The sequence below is a fragment of the Choloepus didactylus genome, chromosome 8 (assembly GCF_015220235.1).
Source record: "Choloepus didactylus isolate mChoDid1 chromosome 8, mChoDid1.pri, whole genome shotgun sequence".
NCBI classification, from domain to species: domain Eukaryota; kingdom Metazoa; phylum Chordata; class Mammalia; order Pilosa; family Megalonychidae; genus Choloepus; species Choloepus didactylus.
The window spans coordinates 62,825,253-62,849,571 of record NC_051314.1 but is presented as its reverse complement, the minus strand read 5'-3'; the positions used below and the strand labels follow the sequence as shown (position 1 = coordinate 62,849,571).

Genomic DNA, 24,319 nt, shown 5'->3' with positions numbered 1-24,319 from the left:
TCATTGGAAGCCATAAATAATGCTTATATTTGGTGTTCCTATTCATTATTCTGCTGACTTGCTTAATTACTAGGTCAGTAAGCACTTTTTAAAAAAAGTAAGTTCAAAACATGGCTATCTTGGCAGTTCTGTGAGAGCTAAGTCAGTTTCCGAAAAACAGCAAATTCACACATGCTTGCATTCTTGGACATTAGTATATACAAAATGAATGGATAAAAGCAATGAGAACTGAAGTGTGGGTGTTGAATTAGGCTCCTAGAATAAGCAGAGCATATGGAGAAAACACAAAGAGTGGGCAGACACTTCCTGTAATCATTTCTGAGTTTTAAAGTAGTGTCTTCAGATATTTCTGTCCTTGGCACTACTGAGAATTTAATATTTTAAAAAGCATGTTTGTGAAGGAGTTTTTTGTTTGTTTCTTTTGGTCCCACACAATTAAGATTTTATATTTAAAATTAAGTAGAAATTGAGTTAAAACATTCACAACATTTATTAAACATTTACATGCCTACTTTATGCTAACCACTCAAATACCACTTCCTCAGAGTTGATTATTGTTTAGCAGAGGGGAGGCCATATAAACAAATAAATTAAGAGACACTGCAATCAAAATTTATTTGGGCTGTAGTCAGGGCACAAAGAAAGAATTACTAAATTCTTCAAGGAGGCGTGAGGAGTTAGGAAAGGTTTTGTAGAGGAACTCATGTTTGAGCAGAGTCTAGAAAAATGAGGTGACTCTTGATGAGGCAGTGGGCAGAGACATCCCTAACTGAGAGCAGCATGAACAAAAACACCAAGTACATTCAGGGAACTCGAGCATAGCTGTGGCACTAATTTGGAGGTACTGGGAGAAGGACAATGTAAGATGACTGGAGAAAGTAGTTATTTTAGTTTCCTGGTTGCTAAAGCAAATATCAGGCGATGGGTTGGCTTAAACAGTGGGAGTTTATTGGCTCACGGTTTTGCTTCTGGGAGAAGTGCAAAGCAAGGCATCAAGACGATGCTTTCTCCCAGAAGACTGACATTCTGGAGCTGGCTACCTGTGGTCCTTGGTCCTTGGCTTTTCTGTCACTTGGTAATGCACATGGCAGCCTCTCTTGTCTTCTTTCTCTTCCAGATTCCCTTGACCTTCAGTTTCTGTCTGCTCCCACTGTGGGGCTCTCTCTCTTTCTGTGACCTCCCTATAAGGACTTTGGTAATAGGGTTAAGACCCATCCTGATTAAGCTGGGCCACATCTTATTGAAGTTATCTAATCAGAAGGTCCCATGTAGAGGAGTTCACGCCCATGAAAATGGATTTAAGTTTAAGAACATGTTTTTGTGGGGTCCTTAGCTCCAAACCACCACAGTAGATAAGACCTCTCAGTTTATTCTGAGGCTGAAATAAGCAAATAGAAAAGGAGCATGTAATTGACAGCAAATATGTGTACTAGGAAAATGATTTTGGCTGCAGTGTGAAGGATAAATTGAAGTGCTTGTAAAAGGTGGGGAGATCAGATTGCAGAAATCTAGGGAGGAACTATGAGTTCCTCCTAGATTAAGGCAGGGGGAATGGCAGGAGAGGCTTGCTTGGTACCAGAGACTTTTAGGAATGAGAATCCCTGGAACTTGATAACTGCACTAGATAGGTATGGAGGATAAGAGAGGAGAACAAAAAGTGGGTCCTATCTTTTTTCCCCCACTGCTTTGTTAATATATGTAACAGTATGGTAGGTAACTTCTTAGTGATTGTAGCAAAGGGTAAGGCCAGAGAAAAACACAGTCTCCAGCAGACTTAGTCTGATGCTTGGACTCATCATCCCCAATCTTTGTTCCACTGTTTGAGAAACACTGTTTAGGTTGACCTTTTGACTTGATTGTTGGTAGGTGGTTGTACCGTTCACTGTGTTAGAGAAATACATGAAGAGGAGCAGATTTATGGTTGTGAAAAATGAGTTCGTATTTGCACAATTGTTTTGCCTATGAGACATCTCAGTTGTGAAGTACAGTCAGTAAACAGTCAAGGGATTTTTTTTAATGTCTCTTGAAATTATTATAATCCTTTATTAAGTTAATTTAGTTTTGGTCCTTAAGGTGACTTTAATTTAAATAAAATTTAAAACCAAAGTAGTAATTTTTAAAGATTTTTTCTTCAAATACTTTTTCTCTAGTGAAAGACTTATCATTGGAACCCGCTTCCTATGTTTGGGAATTCTCCACCTTATGAATCTTGGTAGACAACCTTGCTTTATAGGAAAAGAAAATGCCAGGTGCTAGCTTTCCCAGCCTCTTGCAGTTAGGGCACAAGAACCTGACCTAGCCCTGCAAAATTATGTGTACTTTAACTTGGAGGAAGGAATTGTGGGGGTCTCTCTCCATAGTATTGTTGACATTGTAAGGTCAAGTTTCTGCTGCAGAAACAAGTGATACAAACTGTAACATCTAGTGTTAGCAGTGGTGACAGCAATTTCTTCATCTGACCAGTTTTGCACTATGGTTTGATTTATGTTACTTGCAACAGAGAAACTTGTCTGGTACACGTCCTTAGAAAACTTAGGAAAACTTTCTCACCAAAGGTATATGGAGGTCAGGAAAAAGAAGGGCAGTGTCTTTACATGAGAGAAAGTACAAGAATGAGATTAGAGAAATACCACTTACACAAGAGAAGATGCCCTGGTGACACTTTCTGTAGATCCAAATTTTCTTTAGTATTCAAGCCCTAGATACCTTATTCCATATTTTCAGAGACAAAAATTTTTGTGGTTACAAAGAACTTTAATTAAAATAATAAATTTTAAATTTAGTTTCAAATTCACACACATTTCAAGTGTCATAGCCACATGTGGCTGCTAGGTACTATTTTAGTGCAGATACAGAACATTTCTTTTATAGAAAGTCTATTGGACAGCACTGGTCTAGATTCTAGTCTTAATTCTACAGTTTTCTATCTCTGAAAACTTGGATAAATAATGTGAAACTAAAATCCTTATTTAAAGACTGTGTCTTCACAGCTTTGTTCTGAAGATTGAATGAAAATATGTGAAAGGACTATGTGAACTTCGAAAGTACTACACACATGTTATTTAACTTCCCAAAAATGTAGGTACGTCTTTAAAATGTTCCAGATTATCAGTGTTTCTGCTGGTTGACAAAGGACTTTTCTGAAATAATCTGAAGGGAAATTTTTCAGAGTTCGGTGGTATGAATGCTTTAATGTGCGTGTTATGGTAACCACTTCCGGGATCATTGTGGACAGAAATGGTCTTCAGATTTCAAATTTAAATGTAAAAATGTACTTTCTTCAAGCTGCCCTGCTTTTCAATTTTATCTGTAAAGCTCATGAAGATTTTAGATATATTGAGGACTTACTTTCTTGCCATACATTCCCTCTGAGAGCACAGTTATTTTCATTGTCACAAATGGACATAAACAATTGGATCTGTTGACTAAATGAATAATGTGCCTAGCACATAGAATTGTTGAACGAATGTTGTAAAAAAATGAGTGTTGTCACCTCTGCCAGAGCCAAAATCATTGTTTCTGGATAGTCTTCAACATTCAGGTGGACGATTCTTAGTAGTTTCTTTTAGCTTCTTGCTCTTTGGGCTTTTATTTTGCAGCTAATTAATTCATCTTTGTAAAACTGTCAAACAACAATGCTAGCTTTTTTTTAATTATTATTTTTAATTTTTCTTTCTTTATTTTTTTTTGCTTAAACAATGGGAATTATTCATTCACAGTTTTAAGGCCAGGGAAATGTCCAAATTAAAGCATCATCAAGTGATGCTTTCTCCCCAAAGACCTGCAACCTGGCTCTTCTGTCACACTGCAAAGCACATGGTGGCTAATCTCTCCCTTCTGTTCCAGGTTTTGTTGACTTCAGCTTGTTTCCCTGGTTTTCTCTCTGTGTATTTATTCTGTTTATAAAGGACTTCAGTGATAGGATTAAGATCTTTCCTGAATGAGGTGGGCCAAACCTTAACTGAAGTAGCCTCATCAAAAGGTCCTACTTGGGTTTATACACAGGAATGGATTAAATTTAAGAACATGTTTTTCTGGGGTACCTACAGCTTCAAATCACCACAATAATATACCACATTAATAGAATGGAGGGAAAAAAACACCTTATCATTTCAACTGACACTCTTTCATGATTAAAATCCTTTAGAAAACTAAGAATAGAAAGAAACCTCCTCAACGTATAAAAGGCATATATGAAAAACCCGCAGCCAGCATCGCACTCAATGATAAAAGACTGAAAGCTGTCTCTCCAAGATCAGAAACAAGACAAGGATGCCCACTCTCATGACCACCATTCTTCATTGTACTGGAAGTTCTAACAGAGCAGTGAGGCAAGAAAAATAAATAAAAGGCATATGCATTGGAAAGGAACCAAAGCAAAACCATCATCTCTTGTCACAGATAGGATCTTATATCCAGAAAACCCTAAAGAATCCATTAGAAAAAACTGATGAGCGAAGTTGCAGCATATAAAATCAACACAGAAAATCAGTTGCATCTCTGCACTCTAGCAATGAACAATCCTAAAAGGAACCCAAGAAAACAATTCCATATACAATAACATCAAAAATAATAAAATAGAGTTTGGCCACATCCCTGGCCACATTGTGCCCACTCTCCCCATCTTTGCCACTTCTCAGGGGCCACTGCCACTACCTGAGCATCAAGCCCTGGAGTTGCTGCAGCAACTGAACATCTCCCGGCTGAGGGGGGGAGTCTGTCCCACCTGGAGGCCACCATCATTCTGTTGCTGAAAATAGTTTTGAGGCCGAGAAAATGTCCAAATCAAAGCATCATCAAGGTGATGCTTTCTTTCCACAGACTGGCTGCTGGCAATCCTTGGCTCCTCTGCCACATGGCAAAGCACATGGTGGCATCTACTGGTTTCTCCCTTCTCTCAGTGCTAGCTATTTAAAGTGAAGTATTCTACAGTAGAAGTTGTCAAATGTTTTTCGAGTTTTCAACCCTGTTTCTCCTTTCCCTAAAGCACAGTGAACACTGATAATGGAGAATTGCACAATGTTTGTCTTTGAGTTGGTGCTTGAGCTAAAACCTGCCACCATGGAATTAATGGACATGATCTATCTTTGATTCTAGTCAGTGGGGCAGGAGGCAGCAAATTTTTTCTGTAAAGGGCTAGATAGTAAATATTTTAGACATTGTGGCCCATAGTTTCTGTCACAACTACTTAACTCTGTTACTGTAGCATGAAAACAAACTATGTAAATGAATGAGCTTGGTTGTGTTCTGACAAAACTTGATTTGCAAAAAAAACAGGCAGCAGATGGTATTTGGCCTGAGGGCTATAGTTTGCCAACCCCTGCTCCAAAGCAAGAAACTGGTTTTCATTCATTCAACTAATAATTAAGTGATTTCTGTATTCCAGGCACTGTTAAGTGTTGATTATACAACACATGAGCATTACACACAGATCCTTGGCTATAATGTACTTAGACCTTAACTGAGTCCTTTTTTTGTTCTTGGACAGATCTTAAGTAGTTTTTTGAGGGAAAATCTGGCCTGCCCATTGGACTTTTAAAAATTTCCATATGTTTTATTTCAGAAAAGAGCATTATTCTGTTTTGAAAAAAAGGTAAACTATGTAGTAGACCCCCAAATTTGCGAGGTGTTTTCTAAACCTTCACAGTTTAAAATCTTAAGGATTATGAAACATGAAAGGAAGCAAATTCCTACCCTGGTGGTATTCCACCTAGGATGACTAACCATCTGGTTTGCCCAGAACTGAGGTATCTTGGGGCATGGGACATGCAGTGCTAAAGCTGGACAGTTTATGATGTAGCTACCTTATGATGAATCCACCTTATGATGTAGCCATCTCCTTTGTATATTACTGTTAGTGCAGTTTCGAGGAAATAGAATAAATAAATGCCAGGTAAACAGATTGTTGTTTTCTTTTCTTGGTGGGAGAAGCGTGTTGGGGCTACTTGGGCTTTTATTTAGGTCTCTTAAGTATACTTATTTTGGGGAGGCACTCTTTAATGTTCCAGCGAAAATGTAAACCATTTGATCAGTTCATTCATCTACTTAGGGGTGTATTTGTGTCTGACACCTTGGTGGCCTCATCAGGAAATGGTGCTATTCAAATTTTTTAATTAAAAATTGCATAATATATGCAGGGGTATTTGCCTACCCCACCTCGATGGTTGCTAACATGACCACAGACATAGGGGACTGGTGGTTTGATGGGTTGAGCCCTCTGTCATAGGTTTTACCCTTGGGAAGACAGTTGCTGCAAAGGAGAGGCTAGGCCTCCCTATGGTTGTGCCTAAGAGCCTCCTCCCGAATGCCTCTTTGTTGCTCAGATGTGGCCCTCTCTCTCTAGCTAAGCCAACTTGAAAGGTGAAATCACTGCCCTCCCCGCTACGTGGGATCAGACACCCAGGGGAGTGAATCTCCCTGGCAACGTGGAATATGACTCCCGGGGAGGAGTGTAGACCCGGCATCGTGGGATGGAGAACATCTTCTTGACCAAAAGGGGGATGTGAAAGGAAATGAAATAAGCTTCAGTAGCAGAGAGATTCCAAAAGGAGCCTAGAGGTCACTCTGGTGGGCACTCTTACGCACACTTTAGACAACCCTTTTTAGGTTCTAAAGAATTGGGGTAGCTGGTGGTGGATACCTGAAACTATCAAACTACAACCCAGAACCCATGAATCTTGAAGACAGTTGTATAAAAATGTAGCTTATGAGGGGTGACAGTGGGATTGGGAAAGCCATAAGGACCACACTCCACTTTGTCTAGTTTACCGATGGATGAGTAGAAAAATAGGGGAAGGAAACAAACAGACAAAGGTACCCAGTGTTCTTTTTTACTTCAATTGCTCTTTTTCACTCTAATTATTATTCTTGTTAGTTTTGTGTGTGTGCTAATGAAGGTGTCAGGGATTGATTTAGGTGATGAATGTACAACTATGTAATGGTACTGTGAACAATCGAAAGTGCGATTTGTTTTGTATGACTGCGTGGTATGTGAATATATCTCAATAAAATGAAGATTTAAAAAAAAAAAAAAAGAATTACCCTCCTCAAAAAGGGTACTGCCAGTACTTGCCCTCGGCAGGCAGCACACAGCAAATGATTGAGTAACTTAGGTACAACAGGAGGGCTCCTTTGCTTCAAGGTGAGCTGATGGCACTCTGCAGAGGAGACCACATCTTTGCTTATCTTTCTTCTCCAGGCTTATTTTTCTAACCTGCTCCCTCACTCTAGATATATCATCTTCCAGTAAATCACTTCTGCAAGAATTCCCCTCTCAGGCTCTTTTTCTAATGAACCTGAACTAAGACCACTTTAGAGACAGTAGTGCCCATTTAACGACCTGTGATATTATTAAATTATATTTCAATACATGCCCAGCTGTGCTTCTTGTCTGAGATGAAGAAGTTTGACCTGCTTTTCACTGCTATTCTGCACTACAGTATTGCCATCATGAATGTAAAATGTTGGTGGAAATATGTATTTTTCCCTTTGGTGTTTTCAAATAATTGATAATGACACTACAGAATATCAGCTTTTTATTCAGTAGTTTTGATAACAATTTACTACATTATAGGACATTATAATTTTTTAAAATCTTAGTTTAATAGTTCAATAAATGGTATTCAATAAATATTTGTTAAATGACTGAATAAATATAAATATTCATATTGTAATCTTTATAATATTAAGATGGCTTTATTAAAAAGTAGATTTTATTAAAACCCATTATGGTTAAGATTAAAAAAATTGCATAATATCAAATAATTCATACTTATTTGTATGTACTTTATTAGATACTGTGTTTCATTAATAACAGCACAGTCTGAGGCACCCTGAAAAATTCATCTTTGTTCTCTTTAAAGTGGTTAACCTTTGGTCTTTTTTTTTTTTTTTTTTTTTTTTATCATCATTTTATTGAGATATATTCACATACCACGCAGTCATACAAAACAAATTGTACTTTCGATTGTTTACAGTACCATTACATAGTTGTACATTCATCACCTAAATCAATCCCTGACACCTTCATTAGCACACACACAAAAATAACAAGAATAATAATTAGAGTGAAAAAGAGCAATTGAAGTAAAAAAGAACACTAGGTACCTTTGTCTGTTTGTTTGCTTCCCCTACTTTTCTACACATCGATCCATAAACTAGACAAAGTGGAGTTTGGTCCTTATGGCATTCCCAATCCCACTGTCACCCCTCATAAGCTACATTTTTATACAACTGTCTTCGAGATTCATGGGTTCTGGGCTGTAGTTTAATAGTTTCAGGTATCCACCACCAGCTACCCCAATTCTTTAGAACCTAAAAAAGGTTGTCTAAAGTGTGCGTAAGAGTGCCCACCAGAGTGATCTCTCGGCTCGTTTTGGAATCTCTCTGCCACTGAAGCTTATTTCATTTCCTTTCACATCCCCCTTTTGGTCAAGAAGATGTTCTCCATCCCACGATGCCGGGTCTACATTCCTCCCCGGGAGTCATATTCCACGTTGCCAGGGAGATTCACTTCCCTGGGTGTCTGATCCCACGTAGGGGGGAGGGCAGTGATTTCACCTTTCAAGTTGGCTTAGCCAGAGAGAGAGGGCCACATCTGAGCAACAAAGAGGCATTCAGGAGGAGACTCTTAGGCACAAATACAGGGAGGCCTAGCCTCTCCTTTGCAGCAACCGTCTTCCCAAGGGTAAAACTTATGGTAGAGGGCTCAACCCATCAAACCACCAGTCCCCTATGTCTGTGGTCATGTTAGCAACCATGGAGGTGAGGTAGGCGAATACCCCTGCATTCTCCACAGGCTCCTCAAGGGGGCACTACATCGTTTTTTGTTGTTGTTTTTTTTTTCCTTGTTTGTCTTTTTTCTTTTTTTTTTTTTTTTTAACTTTCCCTTCTTTTTTCAAATCAACTGTATGAAAAAAAAAGTTAAAAAGAAAACAAACATACAATAAAAGAACATTTCAAAGAGACCATAGCAAGGGAGTAAGAAAAAGACAACTAGCCTAAGATAACTGCTTAACTTCCAACATGTTCCTACTTTACCCCAAGAAAGTTACATACTATAGCAACATTTCAGTGAACTTGTTCCTACTACATCCATCAGAAATTAACAGACCATAGTCATTTCTGGGCATCCCCAGAACGTTAAATAGCTTATCTGTTCTTCTTGGATTATTGTTCCCCCTTCCTTAATTGCTCTCTACTGCTAGTTCCCCTACATTCTACATTATAAACCATTTGTTTTACATTTTTCAAAGTTCACATTAGTGGTAGCATATAATATTTCTCTTTTTGTGCCTGGCTTATTTCGCTCAGCATTATGTCTTCAAGGTTCATCCATGTTGTCATATGTTTCACCAGATCGTTCCTTCTTACTGCCGCGTAGTATTCCATCGTGTGCATATACCACATTTTATTTATCCACTCATCTGTTGATGGACATTTGGGTTGTTTCCATCTCTTGGCAATTGTGAATAATGCTGCTATGAACATTGGCGTGCAGATATCTGTTCGTGTCACTGCTTTCCGATCTTCCGGGTATATCCCGAGAAGTGCAATCGCTGGATCGAATGGTAGCTCTATCTCTAGTTTTCTAAGGAACTGCCAGACTGACTTCCAGAGTGGCTGAACCATTATACAGTCCCACCAACAATGAATAAGAGTTCCAATTTCTCCACATCCCCTCCAGCATTTGTAGTTTCCTGTTTGTTTAATGGCAGCCATTCTAACCGGTGTTAGATGGTATCTCATTGTGGTCTTAATTTGCATCTCTCTAATAGCTAGTGAAGCTGAACATTTTTTCATGTGTTTCTTGGCCATTTGTATTTCCTCTTCAGAGAACTGTCTTTTCATATCTTTTGCCCATTTTATAATTGGGCTGTCTGTACTATTGTCATTGAGTTGTAGGATTTCTTTGTATATGCAAGATATCAGTCTTTTGTCAGATACATGGTTTCCAAAAATTTTTTCCCATTGAGTTGGCTGCCTCTTTACCTTTTTGAGAAATTCCTTTGAGGTGCAGAAACTTCTAAGCTTGAGGAGTTCCCATTTATCTATTTTCTCTTTTGTTGCTTGTGCTTTGGGTGTAAAGTCTAGGAAGTGGCCTCCTAATACAAGGTCTTGAAGATGTTTTCCTACATTATCTTCTAGGAGTTTTATGGTACTTTCTTTTATATTGAGATCTTTGGTCCATTTTGAGTTAATTTTTGTGTAGGGGGTGAGGTAGGGGTCCTCTTTCATTCTTTTGGATATGGATATCCAACTCTCCCAGCCCCATTTGTTGAAAAGACCATTATGGCTCAGTTCGGTGACTTTGGGGGCCTTATCAAAGATCAGTCGGCCATAGATCTGAGGGTCTATCTCTGAATTCTCAATTCGATTCCATTGATCTATATGTCTATCTTTGTGCCAGTACCATGCTGTTTTGGCAACTGTGGCTTTATAATAAGCTTCAAAGTCAGGGAGTGTAAGTCCTCCCACTTCGTTTTTCTTTTTTAGAGTGTCTTTAGCAATTCGAGGCATCTTCCCTTTCCAAATAAATTTGATAACTAGCTTTTCCAAGTCTGCAAAGTAGGTTGTTGGAATTTTGATTGGGATTGCATTGAATCTGTAGATGAGTTTGGGTAGAATTGACATCTTAATGACATTTAGCCTTCCTATCCATGAACATGGAATATTTTTCCATCTTTTAAGGTCCCCTTCTATTTCTTTTAGTAGAGTTATGTAGTTTTCTTTGTATAGGTCTTTTACATCTTTGGTTAAGTTTATTCCTAGGTACTTGATTTTTTTAGTTGCTATTGAAAATGGTATCTTTTTCTTGAGTGTCTCTTCAGTTTGTTCATTTCTAGCATATAGAAACATTACTGACTTATGTGCATTAATCTTGTATCCCGCTACTTTGCTAAATTTGTTTATTAGCTCTAGTAGGTGTATCGTTGATTTCTCAGGGTTTTCTAGATACAAGATCATATCATCTGCAAACAATGACAGTTTTACTTCTTCTTTTCCAATTTGGATGCCTTTTATTTCTTTGTCTTGCCGGATTGCCCTGGCTAGCACTTCCAGCACAATGTTGAATAACAGTGGTGACAGCGGGCATCCTTGTCTTGTTCCTGATCTTAGAGGGAAGGCTTTCAGTCTCTCACCATTGAGTACTATGCTGGCTGTGGGTTTTTCATATATGCTCTTTATCATGTTGAGGAAGTTTCCTTCAATTCCTACCTTTTGAAGTGTTTTTATCAAAAACGGATGTTGGATTTTGTCAAATGCTTTTTCAGCATCTATTGAGATGATCAACTGATTTTTCCCTTTCGAGTTTTTAATGTGTTGTAATACATTGATTGTTTTTCTTATGTTGAACCATCCTTGCATGCCTGGAATGAACCCCACTTGGTCATGGTGTATGATTTTTTTAATGTGTCTTTGGATTCGATTTGCAAGTATTTTGTTGAGGATTTTTGCATCTATATTCATTAGGGAGATTGGCCGGTAGTTTTTCCTTTTTTGTAGCATCTTTGCCTGGTTTTGGTATTAGATTGATGTTAGCTTCATAAAATGAGTTAGGTAGTGTTCCATTTTTTTCAATGTTTTGAAAGAGTTTGAGTAAGATTGGTGTCAGTTCTTTCTGGAAAGTTTGGTAGAATTCCCCTGTGAAGCCATCTGGCCCTGGGCATTTATTTGTGGGAAGATTTTTGATGACTGATTGGATCTCTTTGCTTGTGATGGGTTGGTTGAGGTCTTCTATTTCTTCTCTGGTCAGTCTAGGTTGTTCATATGTTTCCAGGAAATTGTCCATTTCTTCTACATTATCCAGTTTGTTGCCATACAGTTGTTCATAATATCCTCTTATAATTTTTTTAATTTCTTCAGGATCTGCAGTTATGTCACCTTTTTCATTCATTATTTTGTTTATATGGGTCTTCTCTCTTTTTGATTTTGTCAGTCTAGCTAGGGGCTTGTCAATCTTGTTGATCTTCTCAAAGAACCAACTTTTGGTGATATTTATCCTTTCTATTGTTTTTTTGTTCTCTATGTCATTTATTTCTGCTTTAATCCTTGTTATTTCTTTTCTTGTACTTGGTTTAGGATTGGTTTGCTGTTCATTTTCTAGCTTCTTCAGTTGATCCATTAGTTCTTTGATTTTGGCTCTTTCTTCCTTTTTAATATATGCGTTTAGTGCTATAAATTTCCCCCTTAGCACTGCTTTTGCTGCATCCCATAGGTTTTGGTATGTTGTGTTCTCATTTTCATTCGTCTCTATATATTTAGCAATTTCTCTTGCTATTTCTTCTTTAACCCACTGATTGTTTAGGAGTGTGTTGTTTAACCTCCAGGTATTTGTGAATTTTCTAAGTCTCTGATGGTTATTGACTTCTAATTGTATTCCATTGTGGTCAGAGAATGTGCTTTGAATAATTTCAATCTTTTTAAATTTATTGAGGCTTGTTTTATGTCCCAGCATATGATCTATTCTGGAGAAAGTTCCGTGAGCACTAGAAAAGTATGTGTATCCTGTTGATTTGGGATGTAATGTCCTGTAGATGTCTGTTAAATCTAATTCATTTATCAGATTGTTTAGGTTTTCAATTTCCTTATTGGTCTTCTGTCTGGTTGATCTATCTATAGGAGAGAGTGATGTGTTGAAGTCTCCCACAATTATTGTGGAAACATCAATTGCTTCCTTTAGTTTTGCCAATGTTTCTCTCATGTATTTTGTGGCACCTTGATTGGGTGCATAGACATTTACGATTGTTATTTCTTCTTGCTGAATTGCCCCTTTTATTAGTATGTAGTGGCCTTCTTTGTCTCTCAAAACATCCCTGCATTTGAAGTCTATTTTATCTGAGATTAATATTGCTACACCTGCTTTCTTTTGGCTGTAGCTTGCATGAAATATTTTTTTCCATCCTTTCACTTTCAGTTTCTTTGTGTCCCTGTGTCTAAGATGAGTCTCTTGTATGCAACATATTGATGGTTCATTTTTTTTGATCCATTCTGCGAATCTATATCTTTTAATTGGGGAGTTTAATCCATTTACATTCAACGTTAAAACCGTGAAGGCATTTCTTGAATCGGCCATCTTATCCTTTGGATTATGTTTGCCATATTTTTCCCTCTCTCTATTAATATCCTTTATTGTACCCATACCGTTCTTTAGTACTGAACCTTTCTCCAAGTCTCTCTGTCCTGTCTTTGTTTCTCTGTCTGTAGGGCTCCCTTTAGTATCTCCAGTAGGGCAGGTCTCTTGTTAGCAAATTCTCTCAGCATTTCTTTGTCTGTGAAAAATTTAAGCTCTCCCTCAAATTTGAAGGAGAGCTTTGCTGGATAAAGTATTCTTGGCTGGAAATTCCTCTCACTCAGAATTTTAAATATATCGTGCCACTGCCTTCTCGCCTCCATGGTGGCTGCTGAGTAGTCACTACTTAGTCTTATGCTGTTTCCTTTGTATGTGGTGAATTGCTTTTCTCTTGCTGCTTTCAGAACTTGCTCCTTCTCTTCTATGTTTGACAGTGTGATCAGTATATGTCTCGGAGTGGGTTTTTTTTGGATTTATTCTATTTGGAGTTCGCTGAGCATTTATGATTTGTGTATTTATGTTCTTTAGAAGATTTGGGAAGTTTTCCCCAACAATTTCTTTGAATACTCTTCCTAGACCTTTACCCTTTTCTTCCCCTTCTGGGACACCAATGAGTCTTATATTCGGACGTTTCATATTATCTATCATATCCCTGAGGTCCATTTCGAGTTTTTCAATTTTTTTCCCCATTCTTTCTTTTATGTTTTCATTTTCCATTCTGTCATCTTCCAGGTCACTGATTCGTTGTTCAACTTCCTCTAGTCTTGTACTATGAGTGTCCAGAATCTTTTTAATTTGGTCAACAGTTTCTTTAATTTCCATAAGATCATCCATTTTTTTATTTAGTCTTGCAATGTCTTCTTTATGCTCTTCTAGGGTCTTCTTGATTTCCTTCATATCCCGTACTAGGGTCTCATTGTTCATCTTTAGTTCTTTGAGTAGCTGCTCTAGGTGGTGTGTCTCTTCTGGTCTTTTGATTTGGGTGCTTGGGCTTGGGTTATCCATATCATCTGGTTTTTTCATATGCTTTATAATTTTCTGTTGTTTTTGGCCTCGTGGCATTTGCTGACCTTGATAGGGTTCTTTTAGGGTTTGTAGACCAGTTGAAGTCCTTATCTCTAATTTATCAGATCTACAGCTTCGTGGAGTACACTTTCTCTAACTAACCAGCAGGTGGCGTCCACGAGCCACCTGTTCTCCACAAGCCAGATCTCCCCTGCTTAGCCTTTTTGGTGAGTGGGGGAGTGAGTCTTGTGGGGCCCAATTGGTGTCCCAAGCTTGCGTGTGTAGTTGGTGTTGCCTGCCCTGTATGTGGGGCGTGTTTCTGGGCAGTCGGGGAGGGGGGGTGGCCCTAACAATCAAATCTCCCTGATGATCCTAGAGTTTTAAAGCTACTGCAATAGTCTAATCCTTCAGTTCAGTCCTGCCACAGTTTGTCTCTGCCACTGACCCACAAGTCTTTGGTATTGGCGTATGGCTCCTGAGACTTGCAAGTGGGCCCCTCTTCCAGGCTGTGCACCCCGGGTCCTCTGTTGAGGGATGACTGTGCTATGTCACAGGTGAGTGCCGTCCCCCCAGGGCAGTTCTGGGCTGCTGGGCTGTGTTGGGAGGCTCCCAGTCTGCTCAAATGATGGCTGAATGGGGCTCTGTTAATTCACACTGCTCCCCCTTCCCAGCTCTGGGACATTCAGCTGAGGTTGCAGGGAAGGCTAATGTCCACGCCCAGTTTTGTGGTGTGTGCCTGTTATTTGAAGCACTTCCGTCACACTGGGTTGTCTGGGGCAGCTCTGGGCTATGGGGCTGGCGATGGGCAAGAGTGTTTCCTGTCCACCAGGATGGTGGCTGTGAGCGGACACCCCCCTTTTCTTGGGAAGTTGTGTTGTTTAGTGAATTTTCTCAGCCACTGGGTTATTGCCTTTTGTCTCAGAGCTCTCTTAGTTCTGCTCTTGACTTGACATGCCCAAATTTCAATTCTTTGAAGCTTTCTGTATTGAGCTTCTTAGAGTAATTGTTTTAGAAAAAGCAAAAAGGATTTAAAAAAAAAAAAAAAAAAAAAAACGGCCCTCCTCAGAGATCTAATGGGTTATTGAAATGCTAATAGACAAAGCAACCAGGGCCATTAAGGAAAGGTGCCCAGGGCAGAGAGATCAGCCTTGCTTCGGGATTTGCATATGCGCCTCAAGGCCTGATCTCCGCCCTTCCCCTTTCTGTGTTCACCAGAACTCCAAAAATCCTCTGCTTTTATTTTGGAGTTTTTCGTGTTGTTTTTGTTCTATGCCTGTCTCCTCTCTGCTGGGCTGGCTGCTCTCAGAGTCTCTGGTGTCTGGCCTCAGTCTATCTATGGTTGGAGTTTGAATCAGTAGAATGAGTTTCCGGTAAGAGCAGCCACTGCAATTCTCCCTTCTCCTTCCTGGAGCTGACAGCCCCTCCTCCCCCGGGACTGAGCCTGGCAGGGAGGGGCGCGGGTCCCCTGGCCGCAAAAACTTACAGATTTCGCTGATCTCAGCAGTTCCACGTTTTCATGAGTGTTGTATGAAGTATGCCCAAAGACAGATTGCTCTGTGGTGTCCAGTCCACGCAGTTCCTGGCTTTTTACCTACTTTCCTGGAGGAGTAACTAAAACATACAGCTCACCAGTCTGCCATCTTGCCCCGCCTCCTAACCTTTGGTCTTTAGTCTACAGAGGCTATGTTTCTAAATGGATGTTTAGGATAATCTGACCAGTTTATTCCTTTGCTAGGATTATGTTTTGTGTGTTCTCATATAACTCAGAGAACCTCATGACTGAGATCTCTCTCTTTAACAGCAGGTGTGTAATTTAGAATAAAGTGGCTACTAAAACTCCTTGTCAATTTTATTAGCAGATAAGCCATAGTGGGATATAAACTATTCTGAGGTGTACACCATGCCTGATATAATTGTTTTGTTGTTTTTTTTTTTAAACTTTATTTGTCAAAAAATTAAAAAAAAAAAAAACATTTCAAACAAAACAAAGAAATAAGAAAAACAAATATCCTAAAATATGTTATTGTTGGAAAACAGTATCAACCATTAAAAATATTAATACTTTGTACCAAAAGGGACATTAAAGACCTGGTTCTTCCCATTTTATAATGATTAAATTTTAACCTACCTCTCAGGCCTATGTGGAATAATGATAATGGCCTTCATTTGATTAAAATGTTGGCTTTTTAAAATAGGCTCTTCTGCAATGGTTTGACTGGTTATTAACCTCTCATTTTTTTTTTTTTTATTTTAACAATGCCCAAAGTCAGTTTGCCAGCTTATCCAACTTTCACTTGATTCTTCTGTGAAATACTGAGCCACATTGTTTTAGAAAAATTACTTGTGCCTTTAAAGCAGATATATCCAACATTATATTTTTGTTCTGAAATGAAAAGATGAGATTTGGAAGATGGAAAGACTTGGGAATACAAGAAACTCAAGTTTTTAGGCCATGTCCAAAGTTCTTGGGAGCAGGAGAAAGTTCTACACAAATCCAATTTTTTTGGAAGGATCTGATAGATGCTAATAAGGTGATAGGTGATCTTGCATTATGTTGCATCTTGTCTGCTTTTTAAACATTTTTGTTTCCTCTCTTTAAAAATGTATTTATATTTATATATATTTATTTTTGGAGGGTGGTCACTTAATATAGTGCTCATTTATTGACTCCTGAAAAATCTAAAAGAGACTGGCTCTTCTGCATTTGTCAGGTTACTGATAAATTGTTATATTCTAGTTAATATAATCTCAGGGACATGATCGTGTACCTAACTAAAAAGTAACTGGAGTAATAAAACTGGAAAACATGACCTTAAATTGCATGTCAAAGTACATGTTATTGAATATTTCAGTGAAAAAGTTGGTGTGATTAATTGGAATAAAGTTTATTTACTGACAGTATTAATCCATGAAAAGGGCAAGAGAAGAATTTTTTCCTACTTGAGGTATTATTAAATGTCAAAATAGAGAAAATGCTTTAAGCATTTTGATAGTCTACAGATTCTTTGCACAGATAGATTTAGAAATCTGGTTCACGGAGAAGAACTTTCTCAGCAGAATGATTTAGTAAGACTGGAATCATTTTCCATTTGTTCTCATGAGAGAGGTGGACAACTCAGGAAGTAAATATTTTAAGCAAGATTTATCGTAACACCTCTCTGTATTTTGTAGTTCGCCATTAGAATGTTTTGTTTTTAAAAGAAGGTATGAGAGATAATGTTTGGTCCTCTTATTTTTTCCTCCAAAAATTAAGTCTTCTCAGGAGTTTTGAGTTCTATCATTGTGTCCAACAGGTCCTTCTGACATTTGAATTAGTTGATTTTATTTGGGAGTTAGAAGAGAACACAATAGTGTATTTAGCTGCTAAAATACTATTTTGGTAGTTGGAGGTGGAAAGGAAAAATCAAATATCTTCTCTTCTAGAAAGTGTTCAGTGGGAGAACTGATGTCACTTGACTTCAGGAACCAGTAGTTAAGTGTTTTACTTAGCCCTTTCTTTATAATTTAAGATCTCAGAATTCCAAATGGGGTAAGGGCTAAACAACTAGAGGTTGGGAGAATTGCTTGGATTACCAAACTTTTGTAAAATTTTTAATATGACTGTAACCGTTTAGTGATTCTTTACCATAATATTTTAATGAAAATAAATTATGTTTTTTAAATGTCACTTATCATGTCAAGGACTTCTTATAACCTATTTTTTTACCTATATTAATGATATTTAAGGAGTTAGTCAAATTATGAGATAAAAGCAGGTGCCCCTGGGACCTAATACTTCCTTCTCCCAGGCATTTTCTTTTCTACTGGACTGTAAATTCCTAGAGGGCAAGTGTAGCACTAATTTTTTTTTTTTTTTAATGTCAAGATTTTAATTCATCTTCAGTTAGGATTCATGACATCTGTCATTAACTGATGTGAACTTAAATGGAAATTTATCTGTAAAAGATATAACTTGTTAGTGGTCTTGCAAAATTTTTAAATAGATGTTTCCTTTTTGGAAATGAATTATTCATCTTTAACTAGTCATTCTTTTATTCAACAAATATTTATAGACCAAGTGGTAGACAGCAAAATAAATAAATAAAGGTTACTCTGCATCTAGTTGATGATGATAATAACTAACATTTAAGGCTTTTATTGACAGTGTGCATTCTTATTTAATTTGCACATCAACCCTGTGAAATAGGGTTGTGAAATTGTCCATATTTTACAGATTAAGACACTAGCTTAGAAATAAGTTACTGCCTTCCAGTAAGTTGCGTAGATAGCCAGCTCTAAGTCTCCATATTTCAGTATTCTATGTTTTTACCAGCTTGGGCTGCAGACGTGGTGTAGTATTTATTTCCATGTGTAAACGGAAAAACTAGGTGTGGTTCTTAAACTAGCCAAATGACTTCTTTCTTTAATATTAATGAATTGGCTTCACTTGGTTAAGGAAGTCTCCAAAAGTATCAGTTGATTATTTCTTGGTTTCATCTTCTTACATTTGTATATTCATATATTTGCATATTCATTTATACATAGGTCCATCATTTTTAAAAAGATGAATCACCTTGTTTGCTTTTCAAGATAATCTTGGATTCAGACTTTCAAGGTAACCTTGGATACAGATTTTGTTACTGGATTAATACAAACAATGTTTTCTTAATTCTCTTGGTCTGCTGTATTATGTTTTATCCCGGATAGAATTAAAGCATTCTTTAAAGATAACTTGTTACTTCCTTTAGTGTTTTATAGGACAGCCTAGATGACATTTGGTTTCATAAGCTGAGGTTTTTTGGGTGCATCTATTTGGTATATAGACTTTTCTTGCAGCCAGTTTTTACTGCTTATTTTATTTCTTGATCTTAGTTCCCACAGTCCTGTCCCCAGTCCTATACAATCAGTCTCTCCATTTGGGGTGATAACTGAAGAAAAATTTGTAACCTGGGAGTGAACCCCATGCCTATCCCCTAATTTTAAATGAGTTCAAAAGAAGGCCTTAATTGCACAAAGCATGCCAGGAGGAAGACGGAACTGTGGGAGGCCTCACATCATCCCTTGGTTGAATGTTCACTCGCGTTAATAGATTTCCCCAGTTGAGGGCAGTCTGTCCCCTTTATTTTATCTGTTATATTTTAAAATAATAATTTCAAAATGTCTGTAATATCAAGCCACCAGAATGAAGTTAGAGAAAGGACGAGGATATTTAGATTTTTGTTCAATTTTATTACAAAAGCAGAGTTTTACATCTATTTTTACAGTAATTAAGGAGAAGGAATATAAAATTTAACATGCTTTTTAAAAGTTCTGTCCATAGAATTCCTCAAAATCTGGTATATGTAACAATGCTGTAACAATGCATTTTAGAATTGAGAAAGACCTTAGAGATCTTCAACTCCTCCAGGAGTTTAAAACTGGTGACCCAGAGTCTAAGTCTATATCCTTCAAACAGATTTTTATTTCCACAAAAATCAAAATTTTTAGAATTTGAATGACTTCATCTATATAAGCATGAATTCTCTATTTTGCCACAATCTACACCATTCCCTAATACAGACCTTGCTGCTTCAGCATTTACCTGCCTACCTGGCTGAACTAAGGCATCTAATATCTCCCTTTTTCCATATTGCCTCATTTTAAAGATGAGGAACCTGGGGTCTGAGAATTAAGTGATTTGCCTCAAGTTACACAGCTTTTTAAATAACAGAGCCAAAGCCTCTTAAATCCCAAAATAATGTTCCTTTCTATAGCTTGTTGTCTTCTCTTAGAAAACAATACAAAATAGTGTATAATCAAGTCCTAAATGTTTGGTGCAGCCTATCAAAAAGGGGAAGAATCACTGTAGGCTGAGAAAGTACAGGAATACTTCAGTGACATTTCCTTCATACTAGCCTCCTAAAAAATGCGAGTCAGGAACATCCTATCCTGAACTCTTATGTTATTCTTGTTACTCAGTGGGGGGAAAGTCAGATATCCTCCTGCATAGAGCTGGCAAAGGAAATCACTGAGGAGCACTTTGTACATATGGTAACAGAACTGCATAAGACCAGTTACACTTAGATTTTTCCAGAAATCCCATTTATGCCCCTTTGGCAGAGGAAGAAGGGTCATAGAAGCTTTGAGCTCTCCAGTAGATCCTGGACAAATCCCTATGACTCTCCCAAATTCAAATTTAATGTCAGCTACAAATTAGCATCTTATAAATTACTCCACCAAAAATGTTGATTTAAAAATGCAGAACAGGACAAAGCCTAATGTTAAAGCCTTTTGTTGAAAACGGGATTTAATATCAATCCATTGAATGGGCTCTGTGGGTATTGAGAGTTCCAGTACTTTCTCCTTAACAGAAGTCCTTCATAACTACCCTATATAAAACAATCTCTCTATTCCCATGCTTTATTTCTCTTTTATTTATTGTTTTCTCCCCATGCTCCTTGTCACCATCTGACGTATTTTCTATTGACTGTTTTCTTCCCTCTAGATAGTAAATTCTATGAGGTCTTTTTTTCACTGCTTTATTCCGTTGCCCAGAACAGTACATGCCTAACATATAGTAGGCACTCAGTAAATATGCATTGATGTTGAATATATTGAATGCTACATTATGGTGATCTATATGCTTGGCTTCCTTATAAGTCTAAGTTCTGTAGTAGAAGATTCAGATTTTCTTTTCTAATCCTCAGGTTCTAGCACTATTCTTAGAAGAATAGATTAGGTCCTCAATAAGTAATTAATCAAATAATTAAATCAAGAGTTAGTTTTTCCCCAATATAACATCAGTTTATCATTTTGGTTTTTTTTTTTTTTAATTTTTCCATTGATATTTAGAATTACACTGGTGGGTTCATAATTTGGTCAGTAGTATCAGAGGTTGGGCTTTAGGTCTTATTAATGAAAAATATATGTAATCCAGAATGGTGGATAATTAAATGAGTTATTTGCTTTTTGACATGTACTTTAATATAGTGAACATTTAAACTAAAACTTTACTAATTTTTTTCCTTTTACTTTTATATCTCTTCAAGATTTTCTGCTACCCCAGAATCATTATAGCATCCAGATTTGTTTTGTAGTTTTGTGAAAATGCCAATCAGTAATTTCTGATTGATAAAATATTATTTTACATAAATGTACTGATCAGTATAGAATGTGGTTGTGTCTGTTTTCCTCAGCTTACATTTCAAGCATTGTGAAGCAACCATTGAAACTACTTTGGAAGGAGTCCTGGGAGATTTTGTTTCCTTGTTTTACCATTTCTTTACTTTGAGACTAGGATTAGACAAAACTTCTGTAATTGATTTTAAAAACCAATGTAAGTAGAAGTACAATCTGTAAAATAAGTGGAGAAGGTTGGAGAAGCAGTAATTAAGCAGTCTTTTGAATAAACAAGTGAATAGTGTATGCAGGTATTTTATAAGAAAAATAGCCAAGTAAGGGCTCTCAGTTACCTTCATTGATAAGGAGTTGCTAGAAGTCGCACAAATATTAGGTGATCTATATAAGTAACTAATATTGGTAATCTTAAAATGTAAATTACATAAAATATCAAATTACCAAAATTGAATTTTATTTCATGATAAATTTCAGAAATATTTATGTATTTGAGAAATTAGTGTAGAAAGTGGCTTCCTGTTTTTAACAGTGGTAGAATTTTCAGTGTTTTGGTAGTTCTTTAGAAATTTGATTGGTTTTCCTCATGTGTAATCTTTGGTTGTTGGGGAGGCAGTGTGGATCATACTTCATATTAATAATTGTGTAAGTGCCTACTTGTTGCTGAAGTAACACTTTTTTGCCGATGAAGTAGTATATGTATCTTCTGTGGGAAATGGCATTATTGATACCACTCCTACGTTCATTTTGTGTGTATGGTACATTCTTGCCTGTTTGACAAACCAAGAAAAATGAGGGTCTAGGAGTTCTTCATTAGTTTTATAAATGGTTAGTTTACTCATTAAAGCTTGGTGCACATAATGTATTTGCAGGTTAATTTATAGGCAAATTATTGTGGATTAAAAATTCTTAACTTTATAGACAACTTCCATACTGCCTCCAGTGTTTAAAATAAATGCCATTACTTACAAAGAATAACATAAAAGAGAGCATATGTAATCCAGCAAAATCCCATACCTGTACTGGAAATTCAAACTAGAATTTACATTTCCACAAACAATATGCGAGGGTTTGAATTTTTCCTAATCCTCAACAACACTTCTTTTTTTCGTTAAAGCCATTCTAGTAGGTGTGAAATGGTATCTCATTGTGGTTTTGATTTGCATTTCCTTAATGATGTTGAGCACCCTTTTGGGTGCTTATTGGCCATTTGTCTTATCTCCTTTGGAAAAATGTCCATTTGTGTCCTTTGCCCATTTTCTAGTTGGTTGGTTGTCTTTTTGTTGTTGAGTTGTAGGAGTTCTTTATATATTCTGGGTATTAAACTTATCAGATAAATTGTTTCCAAATATTTTCTCCCATTATGTTAGTTGTGTTTTTCTTTATTGATGATGCCCTTTGATATACAAACATTTTTAATTTTGATGAGGTCCAATCTATTTTTTCTTTTGTCACTCATGCTTTTGGTGTAAAGTCTAAGAATACATTGCCGGATACAAAGTTCTAAAAATATTTCCCCATGTTTTCTTCTACAAGTTTTATAGTTTTAGCTCCAGTTTTTTTATTGTTGTTTATCCATTTTGAGTTAATTTTTGTGTATGGTTTGAGGTAGGGGTCTGTGGATTTCCATTTCTCCCAGCACAGTTTGTTGAAGAGGCTTTTATTTCCCCATTGAGTGAAATTGGCACTCTTGACCTAAATCAGTTGGTCATAGATGTAAAAGTTGATCTCTGAACTCTCACTTCAATTCCATTAGTCTGTTTCTGTCCTTGTGTTTGTATCTTGTTGGTTTGATTACTGTGGGTTTGTTTTGTTTTGTTTTGTTTTGTTTTAATTTTATTTTGAAATAAATTCAAACTGACAGGAACAGTTGCAAAAACAATACAAACCCCATACACAGAACTCCAGCATACCCCGACCCACTTCCCCTGATACCCCAATCCACCAACTTTAACATCCTGTCACACCATTTCTTTCCCTCCCTCCCTATCATCCATCATATGTTGCTCTGTCTTCTGAACATATGAGACCAAGCTGCACACATCCTTGAACAAACAATATAATTCACATATACATTTCCCATGAACAAGAGCATTCTTTTATGCAGTCCCATTAAGTGCAGCTAAGAAGTTCAAGAAATTCATTGATACAAAGCTTACATTCTATATTTCTTTTTTTTTCCTTTCTTGTGTCCCAGCTGTGTCCCTTTGAGCCTCCTCTCCTCCATCCTCAGATCCCATCCAGGATCATCCTTGGCGTTTAATTGTCAGTATCTATTTAGACTGTCTTTTTTTTTTTTTTTTTTCAATTGTGGAAACATATATACAGCCTAAGTCTTCCCATTCCAACCCCGCCCCCAGCATTCCATTAGTGGGATTAATCACATTTAGAATGTTGCAATGCTATCACCTTCCCACCATCCATTACTAGAAATTTCCCTTCACCCCAAACAGCAACCCTACACTCATTTCTTAACTCCCCATTGCCCCTTCCCCAACTTCTCATAACCCATACTCTACTTTTCATCTCTATGGTCATATTCTCTGATACTTTCTTCGTATTTACCGTGGGAGTTAAATTTAACCTCTTAAATCTATAACAATCTTGTTTTTCTTTCATACCAACTTAACTTCAATAGGACACGTAAACTGTGTTCCTGTACTCCTCCATTCCCCCACCTTTATGTAGTTCTTGTCAAAAATTACATATTTTACATTGAGTCCAAAACCACTGATTTATCATTACAGTTTATGTATTTTAGATCCTGTAGGAAGTAAATAGTGGAGTTACAAATCAAAAATACAGTAGTATGGGTGTTTATATTTACCATGTGATCTTTACTGGAAATCTTTATTTCTTCATGTGGTTTTAGTCAGTTGTGTAGTGTCCCTTCCTTTCCACCTGCTCAGTTCCCTTTAGCATTTCTTACAGGACTGATCTACTGGTGATGAAGTCCCTCAGCTTTTGATTATCCAGGAATGTTTTCATCTCCCCCTCATTTTTACCCTTCAGTTGTTTGTGAATTTTCTAAGACTCTGATGGTTATTGACTTCTATTTGTATTCCATTGTGGTCAGAGAATGTGCTTTGAATAAATTCAATTTTTTTTAATTTATTGAGGCTTGTTTTATGTTCCAGCATATGGTCTATT

At 37.1% G+C, this 24,319-nt stretch overlaps 1 protein-coding gene across 2 annotated transcripts in view; it reads left to right on the top strand.

Moving 5' to 3' along the window:
- The window catches only part of RAP1B (RAP1B, member of RAS oncogene family), a 67,878-nt gene that overhangs the window by 14,037 nt on the left and 29,522 nt on the right, over positions 1-24,319 (top strand). Inside the window, exon 1 of one of the 2 annotated variants that reach the window (XM_037845171.1) lies at positions 18,642-18,671. The exons of the other annotated variant lie outside the window; for it this stretch is intronic. The gene's annotated coding sequence lies outside the window, so the exon portion shown is untranslated. Of the gene's footprint in view, positions 1-18,641; positions 18,672-24,319 lie in introns of those variants that run through there. 2 annotated transcript variants of the gene reach the window in all.